This window comes from Oculina patagonica, chromosome 9, assembly GCF_052425735.1.
Source record: "Oculina patagonica isolate OP01 chromosome 9, crgOcupat, whole genome shotgun sequence".
In the NCBI taxonomy this organism is placed as follows: domain Eukaryota; kingdom Metazoa; phylum Cnidaria; class Anthozoa; order Scleractinia; family Oculinidae; genus Oculina; species Oculina patagonica.
Window position 1 is genome coordinate 14,911,967 of NC_135766.1, and position 15,431 is coordinate 14,927,397.

The 15,431-nt window shown below is 39.2% G+C and overlaps 1 protein-coding gene across 1 annotated transcript in view; it reads right to left on the reverse strand.

Annotated features, from left to right (window-relative positions):
• The window catches only part of LOC144666813 (uncharacterized), a 50,521-nt gene that overhangs the window by 31,170 nt on the left and 3,920 nt on the right, over positions 1–15,431 (reverse strand). The window lies entirely within an intron of this gene.

Here is a 15,431-nt window from a genome sequence, read left to right on the forward strand (position 1 = left end):
GGAGCGAGCCGAGTAATGTGTCGGGTCGGGACAGGAAATCGGGGGAGCCTGCGGACAAAGCTTTTTTGCCGCCGTTCCGTGCACGAGATTCTAGTGCAACATCTGATTGGTCCAATCACTGATTGTTGACAGGTCTTATCAACATATCTCAATTTGCCGACACCGTAAATATACACGGACGCGATGGAATGCGGCTTATTATGAAGTGAAAACATGGCGTCTTTGCGAATTACGAACGATCTCTTTGAACGTGCGTTGGACGATTCTTTAAAAGATTTCGTCCACATACGACAGATTACTGAACCATATACTGGCATATACAAAACGCAAAATAGTCAACAGACTTGCGCGTGAAAAAAATTTCAAATCTATATTTGAATCATGTGGTGCCAACGTAACGCAACGAACAAGGGAGGTAAAAAATCCTAAACATCGAGCTAAAAAGACAGAGCGCTCGATCAAAATAATGCAAGAAGCATAGACTTTACAATACAGAAGGTCTCTCTGAAACCAACATTCAGCTTTTTCATAGTAAAGCTGACACAGTCTCTGGCGAAGCCGGACCAAGATTTAATCCGTGATAAGACAATACATCTTGCAACAGTATTGATTAAAATGCCGGGCCCGGCGTCAATAAAATGCAAGTAGTTTACATTTTCACGGAACATATAGGTCTTGTCCTTCCAGGGCGAACATTTTCAGAGCGTAAAGCATATCTTGCAAATAGAATTGAGCCAAAACAAACTGAACTAGCACAACATGTGGCAGAGTACAAATTTAGAGGTGTCATTCAACTCTACAAACGGAAACCACGCAGCGCGGACTAATGACCTCTATACATTTCCTTGGCCACAATCAGACGGCTCTATTCAATACATAATGCCTCCAAATAAAAACAGTACCCTCAGAAAGAAGTCGGAAGCAAATAAGGTCGAAAGACCGAACTTACCATAGAACGGCTAAAGTACAAATGTCACGAACGTAGGAGTCTGTGTAGGCCCGTCACCTTTATTTACAATTGACTTTTTTTTTTTTTTTTTTGAGGATCGCTCCGATCCATATTGGAGAAAAGCGCGGTTTTTTCCCGCGAGCTGTCATTTTCAAGTACGCTCTAATGGGCGTGTTTAAAACACGAAATGGCGAAATGGCGAAACGGCGAAATGGCGAAATGGCGAAATGGCGAAATGGCGAAATGATACTGAAGATAAAAGCCAAAGTTATACGATATTACCGTTGTACTGGAATTTTCATATGTTGCCGAATTCATCCTTGTAGATAAGCCCCAAAAAATAAAAGAAACTGCAATCACAAATTCACCGTCACGTAGACCCGTCACGAACCTAACACTAGCCTGTTCCAGGCGAACGCCTGGAACAGGCTAACCTAACACGAACCTATGGGTAATTTGGATTCCAGTCTCTCCCTGTTAACAGGGCGCTGTTTGATACGCCTAGGACATTCTTGATCGAGATGTCGGCATTTCTTTTAGACATCGGAAGAAAATGATTTGTTTATCTGGCTATGAAGTAATGCTTTGAGCTCCAACATTCAAAAGAAATGGATTAACAAAACAAAACCTACTTTGCGATAAAGTTCATACACGATATCAGTGGCAAACGTTCTTTGCACAGAAACGGAGTAACGTTCGATGTCTATATCAGTCCTTGATACAATGCAAGCTCTGTAGCTAGTGCAGTGCAGATACTGATAGGCAACTTGGCAAGTACTAAATGAAAAAAATATTCTGGTGTGCTGCGACCTTTCACCAATACGTTCAATTTGGCGTTGTGATAAGTGACAAGTATTCATTATATTCTGGGCCAGAACATTGAAATGTTCTCTTGAAGACCCTTGAAATAATTCAGTCTAGACATGTAAACAGAACTACCTTGAAGTTCAAAAGGAAACCAAACTATATTATTTACGTGTATTTATCTTAACATTTTGCCATTTCGTCATTTCGCCATTTCGCCATTTCGCCGTTTCGCCATTTCGCCATTTCGCCATTTCGTGTTTGAAACACGCCCCGCTCTAATTACATTCCAATGCATCTAGGCGGAGAAGGCGGAGTTGATGACACGTTGTCGACAGATTAGTGACAGATGATGACAGGTTTATAATCAAAGGCTCTTCGAGCAACCTCATGGTAATTCGATGAATGAAGTGCCGACCTCCGCATTTTTTCAAAATAAGTGTCCAATAAAGTAAAGCAATTTCACTTTGCTTTATTTTTCCACGTGAGTTGCGTCATTGATGGCTCGTGCTCGCAGGGGTCGTAGCGCTATTCATTTTTCACAACCAAAATATTTACCGGTTAGTGTATTACCTTTGATTCTTTTAAGCATTAAGTAAATTTGTTTTGTGAATATGTTTACTTTTCTGTCAGCACGTAAAGCGTTATTTTTGAGCAGCGGAAAAAATTTGAGAGAAAAGATACGCCCGAGCACTTCGTGTATCTGCTCGACTCAAAAAGATGAATGAAAGTCTCTTCGAGATACCGACTTTTTTGCATGAAGTATGAGTCGAAGGTTTATCCTGTGCATTGTTTTTCGAACTTATCATTACAGTTGCTTTGTAGTTTAGTTTAACAATTTCCTATCTTCGCGAAGGAAATGCAGCCATATAATTTTGTCAAAAATGGCTCGTCCGCGCCGGGTATTTATACACATATTCCTCAACATTTCACAAATAAACAGTGCAAATTTCACCGAGATCTGACAATTCTATACTTTAAAATTGCAAGGATCTTTCGAGGCAGTCGATTACGGCAGCGAAATTAGCAAATGAAACAACAAAATATGCGTTCTACGCTTTGTTTTTGCGACGAAAAAGCACGAAAAAATACTCCGACTACTGTCGGAGAAAACATTGTGCATATAATTGCGGCGTGAACAAATCGATACACTCAAGCTGCGTTTTGTCTAGGCTCTGCGAGGGTCGGATATCAAGACAGCTTCTTCGTGGATTAAGGATTAAACAAAAGCCATATATACAGTGAATGCTTTCGAATTATATTTGAATATGAAATACGAAAGAATTTTGATGTCTTTGACTGAAATTCCACTCGAACTGCGTCGATACGATCGTATGTTGTAGAGCCGATTCATGCAACATTGGTCACGCCCCTAACGACCTAGGCTGATGACGAAATAGAATGGCGCTTGTAGCGACCAAATTTAACCGCTCCTAAGCTAAAAGAAGCCCCCATCTCTTGCATTTGTTTTAACTTCAACAAGCAGCTATTTCAAAAAGAAATAGTGTTTCGTTTCCAGATTGCGGAAGGGTGAGAATAGCGTAATGTTTAAGGAGAGGTGGATTTGGGGTTTATTTTAATTTGGAGTCCTAGTGTATGTTAAATTTGCTGAATTTGTGCGCGAGTGAAAAACAAAAAAAACTTCATATTCAGTAGTAACTTCCCATTTAACGCCTACTGTCCATTTTATGTGAAGGAGGCATAAACTCAGACCTGCTACAGTTTGGCAGAGTTCAAGTAACACATTAATATTTCTCCTTATAGAAATAGTATGTGTCTTTCTCTCCAAATAAAGTTAAATAAAGGGAGCTTGCCTTCACCAACACTTTTTTAATTAATGAAAAAATAACTACAGAAAATAATATATGATAAGTAATGAAACATTTATCCAACCGGTATTCTGGAAGGTCATGGGTTCGACTCCCGTTGGGGAACTCAGAAAATCTTTTTTCCGAGGATTTGACTTGCGACCACTTCTCCACTTATTTTCAGAAAAAAATATGTTCCTACCAATACAATCGTCTATGAAATTATTACTGGGTACCTTTTGACAAAAATCTTGATTTATATACATCTCTAAATTGATCACATGCCCCAAGCATATGCTCAAATCAGATAAATGCCAACTGAAATTCTAGACAAACCAAAACCCTAGTCGACAAGAACAGAGATAAGCACAAATACACTGTTTCGAAGCCATTTCTTCCAAAAAAATGCGTGTAGTCACTTAACTTCAGTGCAACAGCCTTGATTTACGATTCGCATTTTTGGCGATGCCGTGGAGTTTTGATCAGACCGCGATGGCTTTGTCAGTAATGCAAAGAATGTTTATATTGTTAATTTCATCTCAGAAAACTTATCCAGCAGTCGCGGTAGTTAATCTTGAGCTTTACATCAAGGAGATAAATGTTGTTCGACATGGCAGTTGCACAGCTTGCTATACGAAACTGTCCATACGAAATTTGATGTTTTAACAGAACTTGAGTGTCTTCCTTCAGTTCCTTTTCGTTATGAACTTTTCGTGCCGACTCGAATGTTTTCGAGATTCACGTGACACTGATCACGCAACTCCGGATACGTCCACGCGAGAACCCACGCAATTTTGCGTGTATTCGCGCGGCTTGTGACGTCGAAGATGCCGTGAATTTTCCTATACACATTTATACATTAATCTGTTACATGAATTGAAAAACTTTGTAACTCTCCTGCACATAATGCCCTTCTCTTCAATCAACTTGCCCGATTTCGGGGCACGCTAGCCCTTCCGTGCGAGCAAACACGGCGGATATGCCATGTCATCACGCTTTTGTTTGCGTTGCAAACACTCTGATTGGTGGAATTTTTCTTCCGTTTTAGAAAATCGCTAGAATGTTTACTTTACAATTAAACGCTAAAAGAGCTAACTCTAATTTTTTCCAATACATCGTTTTAATCATACCTAAAACCATTGCAGTCGTCGGATATTTGTATTTGTAAGGAATCTCAATATTTTTTGTTTCGTTTCCTCAGAAACGATACGGTATTATTTTGGCTTCGATGTGAACTATTTACACAGTGGGGGCTACTATCCAATCAGAAGAACGGTCGTAACCACAAAGTAAATACGTTTGACCGATGGCAATTAATTTCGTAAAAACATGTTCTTCAAATATCGGAAAGATATTCCTCAGCATGATTAAAAAATATTGAGATTCGTTGCAAACAGAAATATTTGGCGACTGCAATGGTTTTAAGTTTGATTAAAGCGATGTATTGTAAGAAAACTAGAGAAAGCTCTCGTAGCGTTTAATTGTTATGTAAACATTCTAGCGATTTTCTGAAACGGAAGTAAATTTCCACCAATCAGTGTTTGAAAGCGCAAACAAAAACGGGATGACTTGTCGTGTTTGCTCGCACGGTTGGCTGCTATCCAATCACAAGAACGGTCGTAACCACAAAGTAAATACGTTTGACCGATGGCAATTAATTTCGTAAAAACATGTTCTTCAAATATCGGAAATATATTCCTCAGCATGACCAAATATATTGAGATTCGTTGCAAACAGAAATAGCTAACGACTGAAATGGTTTTAAGTTTGATTAAAGCGATGTATTGTAAGAAAACTAGAGAAAGCTCTCGTAGCGTTTAATATTATTCTGAAACGGAAGTAAATTTCCACCAACCAGTGTTTGCAAGCGCAAAGAAAAACGTTTGCTCGCACGGTAGAGCTTAAGTGCACTACAAAGAGAAGTGCATATTTACAGGTGAGTTACAAAGTTAATTTCACTTCATGTAACAGAGGAATGTCTAAATGTGGGAAATTGCCCTATTCTATTTGTACAGGAAAATTCACGGCATTTTCGACGTCACAAACAGCGCGAATACACGCAAAATTGCGTGGGTTCTCGCGTGGATGTACCCGGAATTGCGTGATCAGTGTCACGTGCGTCGCAAAAACATTCGAGTCTGCACGGAAAGTTGAGAACGAAAAAGAAGACAGTCAAGTTCTGTTCAAAGTTTAAATTTTGTATGGACAGTATCGTACAGCAAGGTGTGCAACTGCCGTGTCGAACTAAATTCGTCTCCTTAGTTGATGTAACGCTCAACATTAACTACCGTTGCAACTGCTGGAGCAGATTTCTGAGATTAAATTATTGATATAAACATTATTTGGATTATTCAAAGCCATCGCGGTATGATCGAAACTCCACAGTATCGCCAAAAATGCAAATCGTAGATTAAATTATTACCTTTTGACAAAAAGCTTGAGGTATATACTTCTCTGAGTATATCACATGCTCAAATCAAATAAATACCATATTCTAGACAAACCAAAACCCTGGTCGACAAGAAAAGAGATAAGCACAAATGCACTGTTTCGAAGCCATTTCTTCAAAATCAAATGCCTGTTGTCACTTTACAAAGACACGTAAACAACCAGGGCAAATTAATGTAAAAAGCTACCATACACAGATTTTTAACCGGGATTTTTAATTAATCAAATTCAAGTTTAAAGAAAGTTTTATGTTATATGTTATATGTAGTCATACCAGGATTATATTTTGGTCGATCCGCGCTGCACGCTCTCCCGGCAAATATAAAATTATCTCCACGGAATAAGAGCTAATAAGACACAGCCAAGTTGCTTCTGTTGTCAGTGTAACACTGATAATAACGATTAAAGTGTTGTTTTGCATTTTATCAGAGATCAGTAGTCACAAAACACTTTATTTATGGAACTGATTTGTTTGTTTTAAAAAATAAACCATTCCCCACATTGATAGGAATATATTTAAATATTTTCTGTAAGTTATTTTTGCATTCATGTAACATTCAAAGTTATGCTATCATGTGCCATTTTTAAGCAAAAAGTGTTCGGCAGAAATAAAAAAAATCATTTTAATTTTCACTGGATGAGTAAAAACAATAAAGACAAGCTCCTTTCACTTAACTTAATTTGGAGAGAAAGACACATGCTATTTCTATAAAGAGACATATTTACGTGTTACTCTTGAAAGCCAAACTGCAGCAGGACGTAGTTTATGTCTCCTTTACATAAAATGGACAGTAGGTGTTAAACTGAATATGAAGTTCTTCTTTTCATTCTTCACTCGTGCATAAATTCGGCAAATTCAACATACACTAGGACCTTCTCCAAATTAAAGTAAACCACAAACCCATCTCTCCTTAGTGTTACACTATTCTCACCCTTCCGCAATCTGGAAACGAAACACTATTTCTTTTTGAAATAGCTGCTTGTTGGTCATGCTTAGGATTATCTTTCCGATATTTGAAGAACATGCTTTTACGAAGTTAATTGCCTTCGGTCAAACTTATTTACTTTGTGGTTGCGAGCGTTCTCCTGATTGGATAGTAGCCTCCACTGTGTAAATAGTTCACATCGAATCCAAAATAATACCGTATCGTTTCTGAGGAAACGAAACAAAAATATCTTTGAAAAGAGCGAGTTTTTTTGGTATGGTTTATTTCTGACGTTTGTAATTTTTTAAACGATGTAAGTGCTAGTGATTATTTATTCGTGTTTTAGCGTTAGTTACGCAATTCCTTTTTTTGTGCGACACTTTTTGTAGATCGCTTTTCAGACACACGTGCGTTGAGATAAGAAAGCTGACATGTCACTTTTAAAATTGTTATAGAACGTTTGTAAATGTGGCAAGTCACGTTTTTTCCACGAGATCGCAAGTGATCACCCACAGCTGAAAGTAATCCCTTGAGAAATTAAAAAAGTTCCCTTGAGAGTTTACAAGAATGTAAAATTTTCCCTAACATAACTGTTATTCTCCTACTTTCGCTTGTAAACAAGCAATCAAAGGCTCTTCGAGCAACCTCATGGTAATTCGATGAAGTGGCGTCCTTCGCTTTGTTTTTCAAATAAGCGTTCAAGAATGTAACGGTCTCACTTCATTTGCCTTTAAATGCTTTTTTTTTTTTTCATGTGAGTTGCGTCAATGGGTCACTGATGCTTTGTGCTCTCCGGCTTCGAAGCGCAAATTCTATTTTTCACCACCAAAATAAATTGTAACCTTTGAATATGGTTTTTACTGTCTTAGATGCGATAAATTGTGTGTTCAATTACTTTTCTGTCAGCACATATATAATATACATACCGGGCAGCGACTAGCCTCCCACGCAGTCGTTCTTAGGGGTGATCGCGTTACACTCCTCCCCGCGATTGCGTTACACGGTGTGGAACACAATCGCCCCTAAGAACGACTGCGTGGGAGGTTAGGCAGCGACAAGCGTTGTTATTTTTTGAACAGCCGATGAAATTTGAGATCTGCTCGCCTCAAAAAGATAAAAAACGGATGACGTGACACGAGGTGACGTAGCGCGAAACAGAAACGTGCTACGCATTTGTGTTTTTCCAGTGAGCTGAAACGTTTATTAAATCACGTCACATGCAATAATAATTTTCCATAACAGTTTAAGCGTAACTATATGTAGTCCATAGGTGCTATCAGTAATGTCACAATCTCACTTAATTTGCCTTCGAGTGTTTTCTTGCGTGAATGGGTCATTGATAGCTTTTTTCTTCAAATAAGCGTTCAATAATGTAACACAATATCACTTTATTTCCCTGTGAATGTTTTATTTTTCCATGGGAATTGCATCATTGATGGTTCGTGCTCTCAGGCTTCGTAGCGCGAATTCTATTTCATCACAAAAATATTTAAGTGCAACCTTTGATCCTTTTAAGCATTAAGTAAATTTGTTTTTTAAATATGTTTACTTTTCTGCCAGCACGTATAGCGTTATTTTAAGCAGCGAATAAAATTTGAGAGAAAGATGCGCGTTTTTGCACGACTCAAAAAGATGAAGAACGGATGACGTGACAAAAAGATGATGTGACGCGAAACAAAAACGTGCATGAATGTTGTGTTTACTAAAACGCGTCTTTGAATGTTTTCTTACGTGAATGGGTCATTGATAGCCTATGCTCTGAGGCTTCGTTGAGCGAATTCTATTCTCTTTTATCACCAGAGGATAAGTGTAAGTGATCCTCTTTCGATTTGTTTTGTGAAATTCAGTTTACTGCCCTGAAAGAGAGAGACCCTGGAACGAGGTTGAAGAATAATTTGTTTCTGATTGACATGTGCTGAATGCGTTTAAAAGACCTTTCCATCAGCACGTTTCTCGTTTAATGATAAATTAATTGCGGTTTGATATCAGAATCGAGTGAGTGAGTGAGTGAGTGTTCGAGTGAGAAAATGCGGCCCATAACATAACCTCATTACCATTCGGTAAAAAAGGCGAAAAACGGATGACGTGACACGAGGTGACGTGACGCGAAACAAAAACGTGCCGTGGATGTTGTGTTGAATAAAACACGTCACAAGGCGAGCGTAATAATTTTTTATAACAGTTTAAGCGTAACTATATGTAGTTCATAGCGCAAATTCCGTATTTTATCACAAAATTATTTAAGTGTAACCTTTGATCCTTTTTAGCATTAAGTAAATTTGTTTTGTGAATATGTTTACTTTTCTGCCAGCACGTATAGCGTTAATTTTTAGCAGCGAATAAAATTTGAGAGAAAGATGCGCGTTTCTGCACGACTCAAAAAGATCAAGAACGGATGACGTGACACGAAGATGATGTGACGCGAAACAAAAACGTGCATGAATGTTGTGTTCACTAAAACGCGTCTTTGAATGTTTTCTTACGTGAATGGGTCATTGATAGCCTATGCTCTGAGGCTTCGTTGAGCGAATTCTATTCTCTTTTATCACCAGAGTATAAGTGTAAGTGATCCTCTTTCGATTTGTTTTGTGAAATTCAATTTAGTTCCCTGAAAGAGAGAGACCCTGGAACGAGGTTGAAGAATAATTTGTTTCTGATTGACATGTGCTGAATGCGTTTAAAGGACCTTTCTGCCAGCACGTTTCTCGTTTAATGATGAATTAATTGCGGTTTGATATCAGAATCCAGTGAGTGAGTGTTCGAGTGAGAAAATGCGGCCCATAACATAACCTCATTACCATTCGGTAATCAAAGGCTCTTCGAGCAACCTCATGGTAATTCTGCAATTCGATGAAGTGCCGACCGTCCAATTTTTTTTCCAAATAAGCGTCCAATAATGTAACGCAATCTCACTTTATTACTATCGTTCAATACTAACGTGACACGAGATGACGTGACACGGAAGAAAAACGTGCTGTGGATGTCGTGTTAACTAAAACACGTCACACTGCAAGCGTACAATTTTGATAATACAAGCGTAACTGCATGTCGTTTAGCTGCTATCAATAACGTCACAATCTCACTTAATTTGCCTTTGAATGTTTTCTTGCGCCAATGGGTCATTGATAGTTTTTTTTTCTTTCAAATAAGCGTCCAAACATGTTACACAATCTCACTTTGTTTGCCTTTGAATGTTTTATTTTCCATGAAAGTTGCGACATTGATGGTTCGTGCTCTTAGGTTTCGTAGCACGAATTCTATTTTTTCACCGTAAAATATTTAAGTGTAACCTTTGATTCCATCCTTTTTGGCATTAAGTAAATTTGTTTTGTGAATATGTTTACTTTTCTGTCAGCACGTATAGCGTTATTTTGAGCAGCGAATAAAATTAGAGAGAACTTGATGTGCGTTTCTGCTGGACTCAAAAAGATGAAAAACGGATGACGTGACACGAGATGACGTGACGCGAAACAAAAACGTGCCATGAATGTCGTGTTTACGTAAACACGTCAGATGGCAAGCATGTATCAGTAATATTACAATCTCACTTCATTTGCCTTTGAATGCGAACGGGTCATGATAGCGTATGCTCTGAGGCTTCGTACGGCGAATTATATTCTCTTTTATCACCAGAGGATAAGTGTAACTGATCCTCTTTCGATCTGTTTTGTGAAAATTCAACCTTTTTTCCCTGAAAGAGACAGACCCTGGGAACGAGGTTGTAGAATAATTTGTTTTTGATTGACATGTGCTGAATGGCGTTTTAAAGAACCTTTCTGTCAGCACGTTTACTGTTAAATGCATGAATTAATTGCGGTTTAATATCAGAATGGAGTGAGCGAGTGGTCGAGTGAGGGAAACACGTGACTTCGAGAATGATCACTACACCTTCATTACCATTCGGTAAAAAGGGGCGGAATGGCTGCCTCCATGCTTTGTCAACAGGCTCTCTCTCCCAGCCCCCTCTCCGCTCTTCCTTTTTACCGAATGGTAATGAGGTGTAGTGATGATTCGCGAACTTGAAGTGACGTGTTTCCGTCACTCCATTCTGATATTAAACCGCAATTAATTCATGCATTAACGTCCTGACAGAAAGGTTGTTTAAAACGCCATTCAGCACATGTCAATCAAAAACAAATTATCCTATAACCTCATTCCGCAGGGTCTCTCTCTTTCAGGGAACAAGGTTGAATTTTTACAAAACAAATCGAAAGAGGATCAATTACACTTATCCTCTGGTGATAAAAGAGAATAGAATTCGCTCTACGAAGCCGTAGAGCATACTCTATCAATGACCCATTCACCTAAGAAAACATTCAAACGCAAATGAAGTGAGATTGTGACATAACTGATAGCAGCTATAAGCTACATCAGCTACATGCATTTACCGCGTCTTTATATTCGGTGAGGGTAAAAGACGGAATGAGTTTGCGGAATGGCATGTGGCATGAGTTGCGGAATGGCATAATTATGCGGAATGTAATTTACGCGGAATGATTCATTGACATAAATTATACTAAAAAGCGCGCCAAATTTTAAAAGAGAAGCCGCCTTGTAAAATACTGCTGGCTCAAACAATCAAGGACTGAGCAGGAAACTTCCATTCAACATCGTTGTATTAAAGATCATTTCACCGTTCAAATCACCGATTTACGCCTAACAGAAGCAGAGAAATTATTTTCGCTATTTGCCGTGACGCTTCCGAGGACTTGAATTATCGACTAGCTGTGTGTGAGTAGTTCTGTTAACATGAATGAAAACTCTCGTCTATTTGCCTCAAAATACAGAACGATATTCGTTCTAAAGCTACGTACTTCAAGGCAAGACACACAACTGTCAAGTTCAACCCATTTGAAGAGAAGTTTTTAAAAAGACAACGCATTTAAATATAAAATGAAAGCAATTGACGTGTTGTTAGTCGCCCGCGAAATAATGTGTGACCGTGTCACTGCCTTGTTCCAGGAATCGTTTCTTTCTAAATCAAAACTTGCTAGGGGTGGGAAAAAGCTAGTGGTTTCATTGAAGACAACTACTTTTGGTGTATTTCTAGCTTTTTATTACAGCGATGAAGAGATCGTGACACGGCTTCTCCGCTGGTGTGACACTATTTACACTGCAGTGGATTTTATCGATGTGCGTCTCGTGATCTTTGCGGTAAAATAAAATGTATGTTTAGCGAATGATTTTCTTTTCCTAAGAGAAAGCCAAGTATTCACAACAAGTAGGCAGTGATAATTACTCGCCGGATTCCTTATCTGCCCTATCGGTAAACCTGCAATGCGAGCTAGATTTGAAATACGATAGCTTGTTTTTACCGTGCAGTGACTTAGTATAGTCACTATATGAAAGTTTCGCTCTTCTCGATCGGCGGCCGGGATCGGCGGTCGGTTGCCGCTTTTTTAAGTTAATGTTCAAGTCTTCCACTGAGTTTATATAGTCTTCATAATGGCAGGCGAAAAACTAGTCTCCTTTGCAGCCCGGCACTCGAGCCGTCATTTCAGCCCGAGCGGCTGCGAAGGAGACTTACGAAAAGCAGGGCTAGAAGACTTCTAATGAAACAAATATGCCGTAGTGTTCGTAATCTCTCTGCTTTGTACCCTCTACTTACTGAGGCTGAGATGACATCCGCCAAAACTGGACTTTCTGTCTCGATGTTTTGTTTAACTTATACAGTATTAATATTAAACCGCTACATAATTATTAATACAAAGATGTATCCGAGGCATTTTTCGGTTTGTAGTATAAAGATCTACGGTCGGATGCTTTTCCGTCGCTGTTTTTATCTTTTGACTAAAAGCGATAAACCGTCCACAGAATGGGAAATCTTTAGCATTGGGGAAACACTGGCCGCCGATTTTTTGTAGAATCTGTGAAGAACGCTATCTTCAATCGATTGTCATCATTAAGCCCGCAGTATTTAATAAAGCGTCTGCTCTTTCAAAATTGGCGCGCTCTTCAGTAAAATTTATGTCAATGAGTCATCCCGCGTAAATTACATTCCGCATAATTATGCCATTCCGCAAGTCATGCCACATGCCATTCCGCAAACTCATTCCGCCTTTTACCCTCACCGCTTTATATTGTAAACACAACATTCATGCTGCACGATTTTGTTTCGCGTCACATTATCTTCGTGTCACGTCATCCGTTTTTCATCTTTTTGAGTCGTGCAGAAACGCGCATCTTTCTCAAGTTTTATTCGCTGCTCAAAATAACGCTATCCGTACTGACAGAAAAGTAAACATATCCACAAAACAAATGTACCTAATGCTAAATGGATCAAAGGTTACACTTTTGTGATGAAATAGAATTCGCGCTACGAAGCCTGAGAGCACGAACCATCAATGACACAATTCCCATGGAAAAATAAAACATTCAAAGGCACATTATTGAACGCTTATTTGAAGAAAAAATACTATATATATATATCAATGACCCATTCACGCAAGAAAACATTGAAAGGCAAATTAAGTGAAATTGTGACATTACTGATAGCAGCTGTGAGTTACACGTAGTTACGGTTAAAAAATTATTACGCTCGCCATGTGACGTGTTGTAGTTAACACCACATCCACAGCTTGAATCCACAGCACGTTTCTGTTTCGCGTGACGTCACCTCGTGTCACGTCATCTGTTTTTCATCTTTTTGAGTCGAGCAGAAACACGTAGTGCTCGGGTGTATCTTTCTCTCGAATTTTATACGCTGCTCAAAAATAACGCTATACGTGCTGACAGAAAAGTATAGATATTCACAAAACAAATTTACTTAACGCTAAAAAGGATCAAAGGTAATACACTAACCGGTAAATATTTTTGTGGTGAAAACTGAATAGCGCTACGAAACCTGAGAGCTCGAACCCTAAAACATTCAAACGCAAATAAAATGAGATTGAATTACTTTATTGAACACTTATTTAGAAAAAAATGCGAAGGTCGGCACTTCATCGAATTACCAAATTACCATGAGGTTGCTCGAAGAGCCTTTGATTCTTTTCGCCCCCTACCGGAGAGCGGGGGGGGGGGGGGGGGGGTACCGATCACGCATCACGTTGCATTTTCAAGTGAAATCACGCATCACGGAGAATATTTTTAAGCAATCACGCGTCACGTAAAAATAAAAAAGTGCGTCAACCTATGATTGTACGATTTTGACTTTGGAAGGATACCTTGCTGACAATTATACTGCATGCACCATTTGTTTGGATTAATTGCGTTTCATTTGTTTATTTTACTTATCATATTGGTTTTTGTTAGACAAAGATGTAAAAAGACGACTTACTATGAAATAACAGCTGAATCTTCCCTGAATGGTTAATCCAAGGTTATAAACCCATTCTAGTCCCCATAGCCCTTTCGTTTCTCTTAGCCGGCTGGGCCTTGGCACGAGGAAACTAAGGTCTCTGGGGACACAGAATTTCCAGTCCTAGATTCTAGGACTTCCGGTCTTTATGTATGCAGTCATGACGTTTCAAAAGAATGTATGAGAGAGTCGTTTGGTTTTCGAGTTCCGTTTGGGAATTCTTTGTTCCAAACAGCCAATCAAAAAAGTTCGAATTAATTCAAAAATCCTATGTCCCCAGAGCCCTCCGTTTTCTCGTGCCAAGCCGGCTAAGAGAAACGAAAGGGCTATGGGGACGAGAATGTTATAAACCGGGATACTGGCCAGATGAGCCACTAGCCTCGAACGCAGACTTAACCATCCAGGCAGTAACAAGTCATTGTCTGATATTGTTTCAATTTAAAAGGTTTTTGATCATCGACACGATATTTGGACCTGCCACCAAGGTCACAAAGTTCAGTCAGTTCACAGAGAACAAACGTCAAGGAAAGACCAGAAAATGGGTTCGCGGCTGCCACAGTTTATTGAAGTTTATTGAACGATATTTTACTTTGAATGTTGTTCTTTAAGTCTAAGGAAGTTTACTTATCAGTGTTTAATCACGGAAATCTAATAGGTAAATCACGCGTCACGCGCTTGTAAAACAGGAAATCACGCATCACATTGTGACGTCCAGTCAGGTCCCGGCTCCATCACGCGTCACGCTGCTTATTTTGCGGCCATCACGCGTCACGCAAATACCCTTTGCCACCCTGCTGGAACGAACGCCATGTTTTATAATGTGCTCAAAAACAAAAAACAAACAAAGAAAGAATAATTAAAAAGAAATAGGGTATTTTTTTTGAGTGGATGAGGGCCGGCAGAGAGGGTCTCCTCTCAAGGATACCCAAAAAGTTTATTCAATTGTTCCTCGCTGACTTGGAGTTCTCTTGATTTTTGTGCGATTAACGATTGAAGAATATAATCTGGCTATCAGTCTAGTTTTCCAATCGGCAACGTCTTGCTTAATAACAGGAGACTTTTCCTCATCAACAAGAGTTCAGATAATAGTGCGCCGACAAAACACCTCTGCTACAAAGCAAACCCTCTGTTTGGCTACCTGTGCGGGGTGGAGACGATAAACCCCTCCCCACCCTGCCTGCGAGCCACAACTTTTC